The sequence below is a fragment of the Engraulis encrasicolus genome, chromosome 20, assembly GCF_034702125.1.
Source record: "Engraulis encrasicolus isolate BLACKSEA-1 chromosome 20, IST_EnEncr_1.0, whole genome shotgun sequence".
In the NCBI taxonomy this organism is placed as follows: Eukaryota; Metazoa; Chordata; class Actinopteri; order Clupeiformes; family Engraulidae; genus Engraulis; species Engraulis encrasicolus.
This window is the reverse complement of record NC_085876.1, coordinates 50800747-50813246: the sequence shown is the minus strand read 5'-3', so window position 1 is coordinate 50813246 and position 12500 is coordinate 50800747. Positions and strand designations below refer to the sequence as shown.

Below are 12500 nucleotides of genomic sequence, written 5' to 3'. Positions count from 1 at the left end.
AAGCAAAATTCTGAAAAAAATCAAGGAAATTTCCTCATTCCCTCAATTATACCATGTGCAATATTATCGCCTCAATTTTATTGGACATTTTTGCATGAATAAATTATGACCTCACAGGGTCAACCTCGTAGCTATGGTAGTGAGTGACCTCACAGGGTCAACCTCGTAGCTATGGTAGTGAGTGACCTCACAGGGTCAACCTCGTAGCTATGGTAGTGAGTGACCTCACAGGGTCAACCTCGTAGCTATGGTAGTGAGTGACCTCACAGGGTCAACCTCGTAGCTATGGTCCTTCATGTGGTGACCTCACAGGGTCAACCTCGTAGCTATGGTAGTGAGTGACCTCACAGGGTCAACCTCGTAGCTATGGTAGTGAGTGACCTCACAGGGTCAACCTCGTAGCTATGGTCCTTCATGTGGTGACCTCACAGGGTCAACCTCGTAGCTATGGTAGTGAGTGACCTCACAGGGTCAACCTCGTAGCTATGGTAGTGAGTGACCTCACAGGGTCAACCTTGTAGCTGTGGTCCTTAATGACCTCTGCACATATCTTACATTTCTGGTCGTCTTGAGTTTTTTTTCTTCAAATTTTTTGAAAAGCACATTTCCAAAATACATATATATATATATTTCTGGAATATATTAGTTTACATACACAACAAGAAATGCACTCAGAGAGTGCAGACCTCCGCCAAGGAAGCTGTTTGATAGAACATTTGTTATACCCTTATGCTAAAAAAATCAACTGTTCACAAGAGAATGTTGATCATGGAGGAGTGCTGCTTCACTTTTTTCTCTTTAGCAGGTGCTCTTTGGCTCAAGGAAATAAAGTTTCTTAAAATTATGGTCAGACTTAGCTCCAGTTGTGGCTGTTGATAAGGTCTGCCAAAGATTCCAAGGCACACTGCTGGTGAAGTTAAAAAGCCTTTAATTAAATGGGCTGACGCATTGCGACTACTGTCTTCTTCAGAGCCTAAACACTGACTAATTCCCAAGGAGAGGGCTCAGGTAATCAAGTAGGACTAAGTGGCAGGTGCATAGACTCGTATTTGTTATACCCTATTTGTGTCAAGCCTTTCTGCCTTCTTTGTGTGTAGTTAGAACCTGGAATGTCAAAACTCGCCCCATCCCACAACGGTGTAGAACCTTTAAAAAAAAATTCTGGATCCGCATCGTGATCACTTGTTCCTTTTGTCATTTCCAACAACTCCACAAAATTTTATCCAAATCATTTCACAACTTTGTTTTTTTTGCCTGTCAGCAGGATAACAAACCAATGTGACCATTAAGAAATATAACCTGAGTGGGAGGGATGATGTTAACGGATATCCTCCCGGGTGTGATTCGGCCAAAGGCACGAAGCCGAAGGCTGAGGCAATCACACTCGGGAGGATATACAGTGGTGCTCATATGTTTACATACCCCAGCAGAATATACGCTTTCTTGGCGATTTCTCTCAAAATATGAAGGATTACACAAAACCTTTTTTTTTCACTCATTGCTAGTGACTGGCTTAAGATATTTATTAGCAGTATTCTGTGTTTACTCTTTCAAAAGCATGATCACAACCCAAACTACCCAAATGACCCTGTTCAAAAGTTTACATACCCTAGTTTCTGATGCTGAATATGGCCCTGTTCAACATCAGGGACCGCTCCAAATTGTTTGTGATAGTTGTGGATAAGGCTCTTAATGTTCTCTGATGACAAAACAGCACATTCTTCCTGGCAGAATGGTTGTTTCCTATAATACCTTTGGGTGTCTTGCTGGAACCTCACATTTGAGGTTTCCCCTGAGTGGCTCGGTGATGTTGATCAGAAGAGTGAGACGGTCGCACAAAACTTAATTTTATTCTTTCTGAAGCTAATGACGGGTTGATTTGGCTTTCTGCGCTGAAATATTGTCATGTTGGCATGTCCAAACAATGGACCATGTGCAGATTCAAGGCTGATGAGTGTAAAGTTTCCTCCAGTATTTTTCACGGGGTAATGTATTCATCATTCTGTGAGTATGGACCAAAAGTGTAGTGCATTTGTAACTCAAATGTCCCCATGACATCAGTGGTCCATAACCATGTTTCACAGAAGGGATGGTGTAACTTTCATCATAGGCTCCGTTGACTGTTCTCCAGATGGTACTGTTAATAGTGGCTGAAAAAAGTTCCATATTGATCTAATTTTTCCAAATGACTTTGTCACATGCATTCTGATGCTTCTCACTATGCTATTTGGTGTATCATATGCAAAATAACATGTTTGCATTTTTGTAGTAATGGCTTTCTCCTGGCAACTCCCAACAGCCCATCTTTCCTCAAGTGCCTCTTTCCTGTACAGTTTAAAACATTTTTTCATGTTGTCCTACATTTCACCTGAAGTTATTTTTTGGTTGTCCTATGCCTCCTGAACAATTTCCCTTGCAATGATCATTGCAATGCAACGATTCCCTTGCCCATTGGTTTGATTCCAAACAAACCCCTCATATTGAATTTCTGAATTGAAATTCCAACAGTGCCAACATGACGATATTTTGACACAGAAAGCCAAATCAACCCATCATTGGCTTCAGAAAGAATAAAATGAAGGTTTTTGAGCGACCATCTCCCTCTCCTGATCTCAACATCATTGAGCCACTCAGGGGAAACCTCAAATGTGAGGTTCCAGCAAGACACCCAAAGATATTATAGGAAACAACCATTCTGCCAGGAAGAATGTGCTGTTTTGTCATCTGAGAACATTAAGAGCCTTATCCACAACTACCACAAACAATTTAGAGCGGTCCTTGATGTTAAACAGGGCCATATTCAGCATCAGAAACTAGGGTATGTAAATTTTTGAACAGGGTCATTTGGGTAGTTTGGGTTGTGATCATGCTTTTGAAAGAGTAAACAAAGAATATTGCTAATAAATATCTTAAGCCAGTCACTAGCAATGAGTGAAAAAAAAGGTTTTGTGTAATCAGTCATATTTCGCGAGAAATCGCAGAGAAAGTGTATATTCTGCTGGGGTATGTAAACATATGAGCACCACTGTACATTAAACATCATCCCGAACACGAGGGTTATATTGCTTTTATACAATAGTTCCTTTAAAATTAATAATAATATTACAAATATTATTAATAATAATAATAAGCGCCAAGCACATTTTCCACAAACACATTATTTATTGTTTGGCAGATGCCTATATCCGCTCCATTAAGTAGCTCCAACTCTTTTATTTGTACACGTTTATTTGTACGTTTCCGTGGATAACAGTGCTGTGATTTGGAATCACCTTGCACACCATGGGCTCATTATCCAGGACTTGGAGCCAGCACTTCTCAGAGGAGAGGAGAGGAGAGGAGAGGAGAGGAGAGGAGAGGATGAAAGGAGAGGACAGGAGGGGAGGAGATGAGAGGAGAGGAGAGGAGAGGAGAGGAGAGGAGAGGAGAGGAGAGGAGAGGAGAGGAGAGGAGAGGAGAGGAGAGGAGAGGAGAGGAGTGGAGAGAAGAGGAGAGGAGAGACACAAGGGCAAAGATACAGACGAGGGCCAATCTGGATTGAGGTTGAGTAACAGGCTGCATTGGGTTTCACTCCAGCACACGCACAGTCAGAGGTGCTTCAAGTCTTTGGCATGAGTGAACCTTCTGTTTCTCTGTGTGTGTGTGTGTATGTGTGTGTGTGTGTGTGTGTGTGTGTGTGTGTGTGTGTGTGTGTGTGTGTGTGTGTGTGTGTGTGTGTGTGTGTGTGTGTGTGTGTGTGTGTCTGTGTCTGTGTGTGTGCAGGTGTTGGTGTTTGAGTGTGTGCGTGCATGATTGATTGAAATACCCCATACATCATTCCCCACATTCCCCCGTTGCTTGTGAAATGTTCTTTCCTTTCTTTTCTTTCAACATCAATGCAAATAAATAAACAGTAGGGGCCGCATGGCTCTCACAAACACCAGGATGGATATTGGGATGATCTTGTGATCCAGGATGGATATTGGGATGATCTTGTGATCCATGCTCAGGATTTCAGTTCAATGGGATGATACACAGAGTTGTATAAAGTACAAGTAGAACTTTTACAGATGCCGTTACAACAATACAGTAGTCATAGGCCTATGCTCTTACAAAGTTGAAACCATGTAATATCATACTACTAGTCAACAGGACTGGGGCAGCCGTGGCCTAACGGTTAGGGAGCTGGTCTTTCAATATAGGGGTTGTAGGTTCGAATCCCCCCTGACCTCTCCCTACACTTGCATCCATGGCTGAAGTGCCCTTGAGCAAGGCACCTAACCCCACACTGCTCCAGGGACTGTAACTAATATCCTGAAAAATGGTAAATGTAAGTCGCTCTGTATAAAAGCGCCTGCTAAATGTAATGTAATGTCAACAGTTCAAAGTTCCATGCACAGCTCCTAGGTGCTGGTGAATGCAGGAATGTTCAATACTTCAAAAGAAAGAAGTCTACCGTACACTTCCTTGACTTTATGCTCGTTTATTCGAGTGACCAATGCTTTCCGCCTCAGTGCGTCATCAGGCTCACTCAGGTATGATACAACACTACAGTATTAAAATTATTTTTTTTAGAGCGAACAACGCGTTTTGCCTCTCTCAGGTGAGCGAGCCTGATGACGCTCAGAGGCAAAACACGTTGTTCGCTCTAAAAAACGAGCATAAAGTCAAGGAAGTGTACGGTAGACTTCTTTCTTTTGAATCATACAGCTAGTGTTGTAATTACCTGTGGCAGAGTACCTTATACAAGACTGATTATACACTGTGTCTGCAAGTGTGTGTAGTATGTGTGTGTGTGCGTGCGTGTGCACGTGTGTGTGTGTGTAGTGTGTGGGCGTGTGCGTTTGTGCGTGTGTGTAGTGTCCATGTGTGTGTCCGTGTGTGTGTCCGTGTGTGTGTGTCTGTGTGTGTGTGTCCGTGTGTGTGTGTCCGTGTGTGTGTGTCCATGTGTGTGTCCATGTGTGTGTCCATGTGTGTGTCCATGTGTGTGTCCATGTGTGTGTCCGTGTGTGTGTGTCCGTGTGTGTGTGTCTGTGTGTGTCCGTGTGTGTGTGTCCGTGTGTGTGTGTCCGTGTGTGTGTGTCCGTGTGTGTGTGTCCATGTGTGTGTCCTCCATGTGTGTGTCCTCCATGTGTGTGTCCGCGTCTTGTCCAGGTATGAGATTAATGGTTTTTGACCAGCTGTCAAGATGGATGCTTTTGGTGGTTCAGTGTTGCAATCGTGCTTGGGCCAGAGACTAAGACAAAAAAACCAAAACCATAACCAGCGCCATGGGATCGATCAGGGGGTGTAAATCACTAGCCTCGCACACCATCCTACGTACTTCCGCCAAGAGACTTGGCTCTGCACTACGTCTGGTACCTGTTTTCTGTGGAGCGATGTTGAGCGGCAGGATTTGGCCGGTGTTCTGACAAACGATCCTACGTTGTAATTTTATCCTGCGGTAGGATGTTATGTCAGACCTGTCTGTTAAACGGTCCTACATCGCCATAGATAGACGTCAGACATGTTTGTTCAACAACTTGTTCAATGTTCAACAAATTTCCTTCCCGCTTCCTGCAATCGCGTCAGATCAAACAACCTCCAGACCATGAATAGGAAATTAAATGGCAGTATTATGGGATGGTCAGGACCAGGCTAGTAAGTCACAGCCTCTTTGACAATACTTCAATCTATTCAATATCGATTTCTTAAAGGGACACTGTGCAGGAAATGGTCAAAAAAGGTACTGCAACTATGCTGCTCATTGAAACTGGGCTGCCTATTGCCAAATTTGATCTTTACATGAAAGTTTACTAAGTAATAAACAAATATTTTCTAGTCTGGTCCAAGTACAGTCATTTTTGCAGCTAAAAATGGCTGTATTTGGAAATTCAAAATGGTGGACCATGGGGAAGATCCCCTTTTCATGTATGAAAAGTGCAATTTTTCCAGTCATGATGAATACTTAGAATATAATGCTGGTGGTAAGTATTCATGAAAAAGGTAACATTAGTGAATGGGCAGCATGAATTCTTGGAATAAGCAACTAAAAATCTCACACAGTGTCCCTTTAAGGCAGCAATTCGATTCTTTTCGATACTTAAGAATGCCCCACAATATGATACGATGCGGTTCGATTCATTTTTTTTTTTACGATTACTTTTCCACTTCAATCATGTTTTGGAGCTAGGGTATTGAGCAGGGGGCAGCCATGTGAATGTTTTCGATACTTAAGAATGCCTCGCGATACGATATGATGCGACTCCATTCAATCGTCGACCATAGGATCGATGCATCGACACAGAACCCATTATCGGGGAAAATAAACTACATGCTTCGTGGTGCCGCTACGATATAGCCTCATTCTTCGTAGTTGGGCAACGCACGCTGTCGTCGAGAGTGGGTGAGAGAGAGGGTGAGAGAGAGCGAGTGAGGGAGATAGACCACCCGAGCAGTGTGCGTGTATTCCGGGAGGGGAGCGCTGTCGTTGTGTCAGCTTCATGCCATGTCTCCCTTCCTTCAACAGTATCCCCAACCTTAAGGGGTCTTACACACCAGGGCGGTAAAGCGTCGTGTGTGTGTGTGTGTGTGTGTGCGTGTGTGTGTGTGTGTGTGTGTGTGTGTGTGTGTGTGTGTGTGTGTGCGTGTGTGTGTGTGTGGTCTCAGTGTGTTTATCGGTCTCAGTGTCAATCTACACACCCGTGTGTGTGTATGTATACACACACACACTTACACACACACACACACACACACACACACACACACACACACACACACTTACACACACACACACACACACACACCCTTAGCGCAGAACCTCTGTTATAAACTTATTGTCACCAACATTTTTCTAACCTAGTCTTAGGGGTCTTACACACCAGGGCGGTAAAGCGTCGCGGAACGGCCGCGTTTATTACCGGCGTCGGTGAAAATACATTGAAACATATCTGTCCTTACACACCAACCGGCGGTAGTCGAGCGTCAGCGGCGCGGGAGCCGGCTCCGCGCCGCGCTGCATTTGGAAAATAGAACTCGAGCGTGTTTTTCACGCCGGCGACCGGCGGTGTCTCATTCAAATGAATGGCAAAGTAGCATGCTAGCTTTGGCTGTGGGGAGGGTTTTGAATAGGACTGGCTGCGCACGCCGACGCTGGCAGTGTGAAAGGCAGAGAAAAACACGCCGGCCAAAACTAAGCAGAAAGACCGCGTTCTTCCCGGGACCGTTCCGTTCTGCCTTGGTATGTTTTGGCCCTAACCCTAAACCTAAACCTAAACCTAACCCTAAACTTAACCGGAAGTCACTTGTTTGAAATGTTTGATTATCGTCTTTTCCAGTCAGCCTTCAGTCGCGCTTGATTGTTGACGTCCGTCAGCATTATTCTTCCCCCCAGAACCAAAACTACCCCAATTCTCAGTTCCCCTTTTCGTCGCCCAACCACGAGAAACAAGGCTACTCGTAAAGGCACCACAAGGATTAAAGTTGATTTTTGTCTGTTTTTCTCGTAAAGACTTCACGAATGGCCCGAGTTACTGTTGCGACACATATCGATTACTATTTACACCCCTGGGATCGATAAAGGGAGCCTACTTCAGTGTGTGGGCAGTGGCCAAAGAAAACATCTAGCACCGGGCCAAAGTCTCACAAAAAAGGCTTGCACACACAAACAAAACACACACTTGCCAAAAGACATCACATCACACTGAGTTTGCACACAAAAACCTCATGTCGATTATTAATGGAACCTTGAAGCTTCAGCAGAAACGCACTCAAACTTTTAGACTCAAGTCTTTCCAAATGTCAGTGGGCGTATTCCAGCTCATGAAAGCTCACCAATTGTTTGCGTGGAGCAGTACATAAAACAGTCATCCTTTAAAGTTAATACTCACTCAATCATTTTGGGAGAGGAGAGGAGGCCCCTTTGAATCAGGTCTGCTTCACTCTGGTCCAGAATCACCGCCAGAATGTAGCAGATCCTTCCATGCAGGAATGGATTAACCTGTAAAAAAAAAGAATAAATGAACCTTTAAATCACTCTTTTGGACACGAAAGCTCCATAGAATACATAGAATTTTAGAATCTTGGAATGCTCTAGAGTGTAGAACAGGGATGACATACTTAGGCCCAGGGGTCAAATCTGACCCGCAGAGTAATTGTATTCGGCCCGCGAGATCATTTTAAATGTGAAATACAGTTGGCCCACATACACCATTAACGTATAGTAAAATTGAAATTGAAATTGAAAAAAGAAAAAAAAACAAGACTTGAAAATGAAAATGTTGGTGCGTCACATGGAATATGAGTGCACCCAGGCCAGTGAAACAGCTCTCAACTAGTAGGCAACACCATATGCAGGCATATTTCAACTACCATGAATAATGGGCAAGAGTGTGTGCGAAATATGACTATGAGTATTAAGTGAGTGCTTGCACATTTTGTCAAAATGCAAAAGAAATAAATATTGAGTTTGGCCCTTGACTTCTTTCTTGATTTCGATCAATTCAATTTCAGTCTGATACCATTACATTTGACAATATAAGTTACCCGAAGAAGGTTGGATGACCGAAACGTTGTATTAAAGCTTGTTGGTGGAATGGGCAGTGTGCAGGATTTCTTTACACTTGAATGGTGTTCAATATTATCATGGTATTTGTTTTTATTTTTCTGACGGTCAATAGCTTTTAACAAATTGCAACTGTGTACTCTAGTAGCTGTCAAAAAGAGCCAATCGCCTGCTGAGCTGCGCTGTCATTGATCCAATCATCTCACAAGCAAATGCTGCTCATGCGCAGTTGAAAAATACAGAGAAAAAGCTGCCCGAAATTACTGCCACAAGGCGTCGCCAAGATAGCCACAAAAGCTACGTTTCCACCAAGCAGTACGGTACAGTACGGTTCAGTATCTGCCAGTTTGGTACGGAATGCTTTTGGTACGGTTCGGTACAGTTGTGTCTCTACCGCAAAAGGGACTATAATCAGCGAGGGGCGCGTGACAGCCAGCGCTCGGCTGGCACATCGAACACAGACAGCGAGTGGTTCTTAAGTTTTGTGGTTGTGACAGCAGTGGAGCCTTTTTTGTTTTCATATTACACACGTGGTTGCTTATTACACCAAACTTGGCGTAACCTCTTGTAGATTCACAGTCGAATCCCTTTTTTTCTGCGCTGCTCCAGCTGTGGAGTAAGTTGCGTGTGAGTTGCTAGGCAACCAGTCAGTTGCTTACTTTCCCCTGTCACTTTCCGAGACGAGACCAAAGAAGGATTTACCTATCAAAAACTTGAAAAGCCATGAAAAAGACGCGGAAGGTAGTTTAGTTGCGCAACAGTTGAAGTAATTGGTGAAAAGTACAACACTGCACTGAATTTACGGGGGTTGGCTGAAGTGCGTAAAAGTTGCATAGGCCTATCGCAAAATAAATCATAGCCTATTCCTGGAGGGTCATTTTGTTTTTTTGTTTTTGTTTTTTTTTAAATCCGCCCAACTTTCATTGGATTGCCTCTTCCCTGTTGAGAGCTGTAGGCCTACTCTTGTAGTCTACGTCTGAATTTCAGACGTTTGTCCAGATGTTTGTTTTCGCCATTTAAAAATGAATAGAGAAATGCAGATAGGCATGCCTATATCAGCTCGTCAGTTATGTCCGTTGCTATTTTGAAGTCAATCGCGGGAGCAATGTTTATATTTAGGGACAAACGCACATAATTGTCAAACCGTACCATAAGCTGGTACCCCTCCTGAAGGGTACCATTTTCCAGTACGGTTTGGAGCCCAATACTAACAGCCCCAAGTGTCCAGGGCCCTACTTTAAAGCAACAGAAAATCTCACAAAGTTTTAAGATAAATGGTGTGTTGGCAAGGGACTTTGGGCAGTTCATGATGGTAGTAGACTCATTTTTTCACAAGTGGTAAAGATGTTGTGAAGGAGAGGGTTCCTCCCTTCTTGCACTGCATGCAATGAGTCAACTTCTATGGAGTGTTATGTACCCTTTTAACTAATGTCACGATTCAAAATAAATGGAACAATCTGCCCGACCACATCCAGAATGCCCCTTTGCTGGCCATGTTTAAGCAACACTTTAAGACACATCTCTTCCTGGAGGCTTATGGCTGCTAGTTCCACAAGCACTTTCACTTACATGCATTCACACACACGCTCACACACTGACGCGCACACACACTCACACTTTCCCAACACAACACTCTGTGAAGCGTCCTTGGGTGTTTTGAAAGGCTCTATATAAAAAGAAAGTATTATTATTAATAATAAAATAAATGGATGTGAAAAAAAAAAATCAGGCCCTGCCGTGGCTATCCGGTAGGGCACTCGCCTGCCATGCGGCTGATCTGGGTTCGATTCCCGGCCGCGGTCCTTTGCCGACCCCTCCCCGTCTCTCTCCCCATTCGCTTCCTGTCTACCTCTCATGCTGTCCTATCTATCCATAATAAAGTCTAAAAAGACCCCAAAAAAAGTGTCCAGGGGCCGGGCAAAACTGAAGTCTGCCACCGCCAACAAGGGGCCCACGCCACACGGTTTTAGTATAATAGGTACAAGGAAGCCCTAACCAGGCCGTGCCCTCCTAGTGACACAACACCTCTACCCCGGGTACAAGGAAGCCCTAACCAGGCCGTGCCCTCAGCACTGACACAGCACCTTCAACGACTTCTAGTCAGGCCAGTACAGAGCAATACAAATATTGTTTCTGAGCTCCAGAACTCCAGAACTCCTGAACTCCTCCCAAATTGTCGGGAAGCAAACAACCAGTAGCAAACCAAGGTAGGCGGATCAAAGAGATTTGAAAGTCGACGATAATCTGGCTAAGGAAAACCTTGCCTCTTTCCCCTCTCCCCCGGGTACATGGAGGGGAGGGGGACATCCCTACTTCCTTGGTACACAGTTGCTACGTTCAGATAATGTTTTTATTTTCGAATGAATAATTCAGAATTAAATAGTTCTGGCGAGTTTACTTTGATCTTTCATTTAATTCCGAATTGTGAAATGTGTTGAATGTGTTGTGTAGAAGCGGAATTAAGCTTTATTCAGAATTAAAGTGAGTTAAAGGGCAGTCATGGGTGAGCGGTTAGGGCGTCAGACTTGCATCCCAGAGGCTGCTGGTTCGACTCCCGACCCGCCAGGTTGGTGGGGGGAGTAATCAACCAGTGCTCTCTCCCATCCTCCTCCATGACTGAGGTACCCTGAGCATGGTACCGTCCCACCGCACTGCTCCCCATGGGGCGCCATTGAGGGCTGCCCCCTTGCACGGGTGAGGCATAAATGCAATTTCGTTGTGTGCAGTATGCAGTTTTCACTAGTGTGCTGTAGAGTGCTGTGTCACAATGACAATTGGAGTTGGAGTTTCCCAATGGGCTTTCTTTTCTCATTCTTAATCAAATGTCTCATGTACACGTAGCCATTGTGCTTCTGCCTAGTTCAAAAACTTGAGTGTTGATAGTCTGGGGTCCGTTTCTCGATTATTGTCGTTGCTAACCGTCTTAAGACCGTCTTAAGATCGTCTTAAGATCGTCTTAAGACGTAACACCATTCCCTTGGATTTAGTGGTGAGCGTCGCTGTCAATATGCAGTTGAGTCGCTCGTACTAAGGACGTTGCTACCATCGTTAGCAAAGACGCTTTCGAGATACGGACCCCTGGTCAACAGCAAACAAACAAACAAATAAACAAACAAACAAACAAACATAGAAGCAACACCCCCCCCCTACACACACACACACACACGACACCTTTGTAAATTGTAATATCAACACACATTTGTAAATTGCAATGCAATGCATATGTCCAAAGTAGCCAGTGTCCTTTCATCCATACATTATGTCTGTAGCCAGTGTCCTTCCATACATTATGTCTGTAGCCAGTGTCCTCCCCCCCACCCCCCAAAAAAGAATCTTATTTTTAAGTTATTTAGTTCCTATTGGTGGCTGGACAGAGCCAGCCACTCGTGGTTGAATGGAAGGTACAGAAAAGAGAAGTAAAATTAGGCCTACCTACTGATTTTTTGTAATATCAACCCTCAAAAACATTCCAGTTAATACGGTAGTTGAAATGTGCATGCGCATATTCTCTATAATATACACACCCAACGAGAGGGGATTTCACCTCTGCTGCGCTGAAGTCGGGCTGGCCTGGGGCTGGCCTGGGGCTGCATCAGTTTCTCACGAATAAGTTTGGTTTTATTGCAACGTGCAGCTACTTTACAGTAATTTTTGGTCAAGTTAAATGCAGGCATTAAATAGCCTTGCAAAGCTACCGTCTATAGTTTCACACGAACACATGTTTTTTCGAAGACGGATCTTTTCATCTGAGGATTACTTGACCGTTTTAAAAGTTTTGGTGCTTCATAGCCAACAAAGTTAAAAACACATGATTGAAGCATTGCTTGATCAGTTTTTATTTTTCAACGGTCACATCCGTTGTAACACACTCCAAATTCATGACTCGCATGGGATGATTTCATTGTTTATTAAACCAGCCGTCCGTCCTTTCTGTCGCATTGTATGTGTCCAACAGACGGACAGAACAAACACGATTATT

General features: G+C 44.0%; 1 protein-coding gene across 2 annotated transcripts in view; it reads right to left on the bottom strand.

The window, feature by feature from the left end:
* Positions 1-12500, bottom strand: part of thrb (thyroid hormone receptor beta) — a 206008-nt gene that overhangs the window by 128199 nt on the left and 65309 nt on the right. For both annotated transcript variants that reach the window (XM_063186085.1, XM_063186086.1), the window contains exon 2: positions 7848-7957. The gene's annotated coding sequence lies outside the window, so the exon portion shown is untranslated. The remainder of the gene's footprint in view (positions 1-7847; positions 7958-12500) is intronic.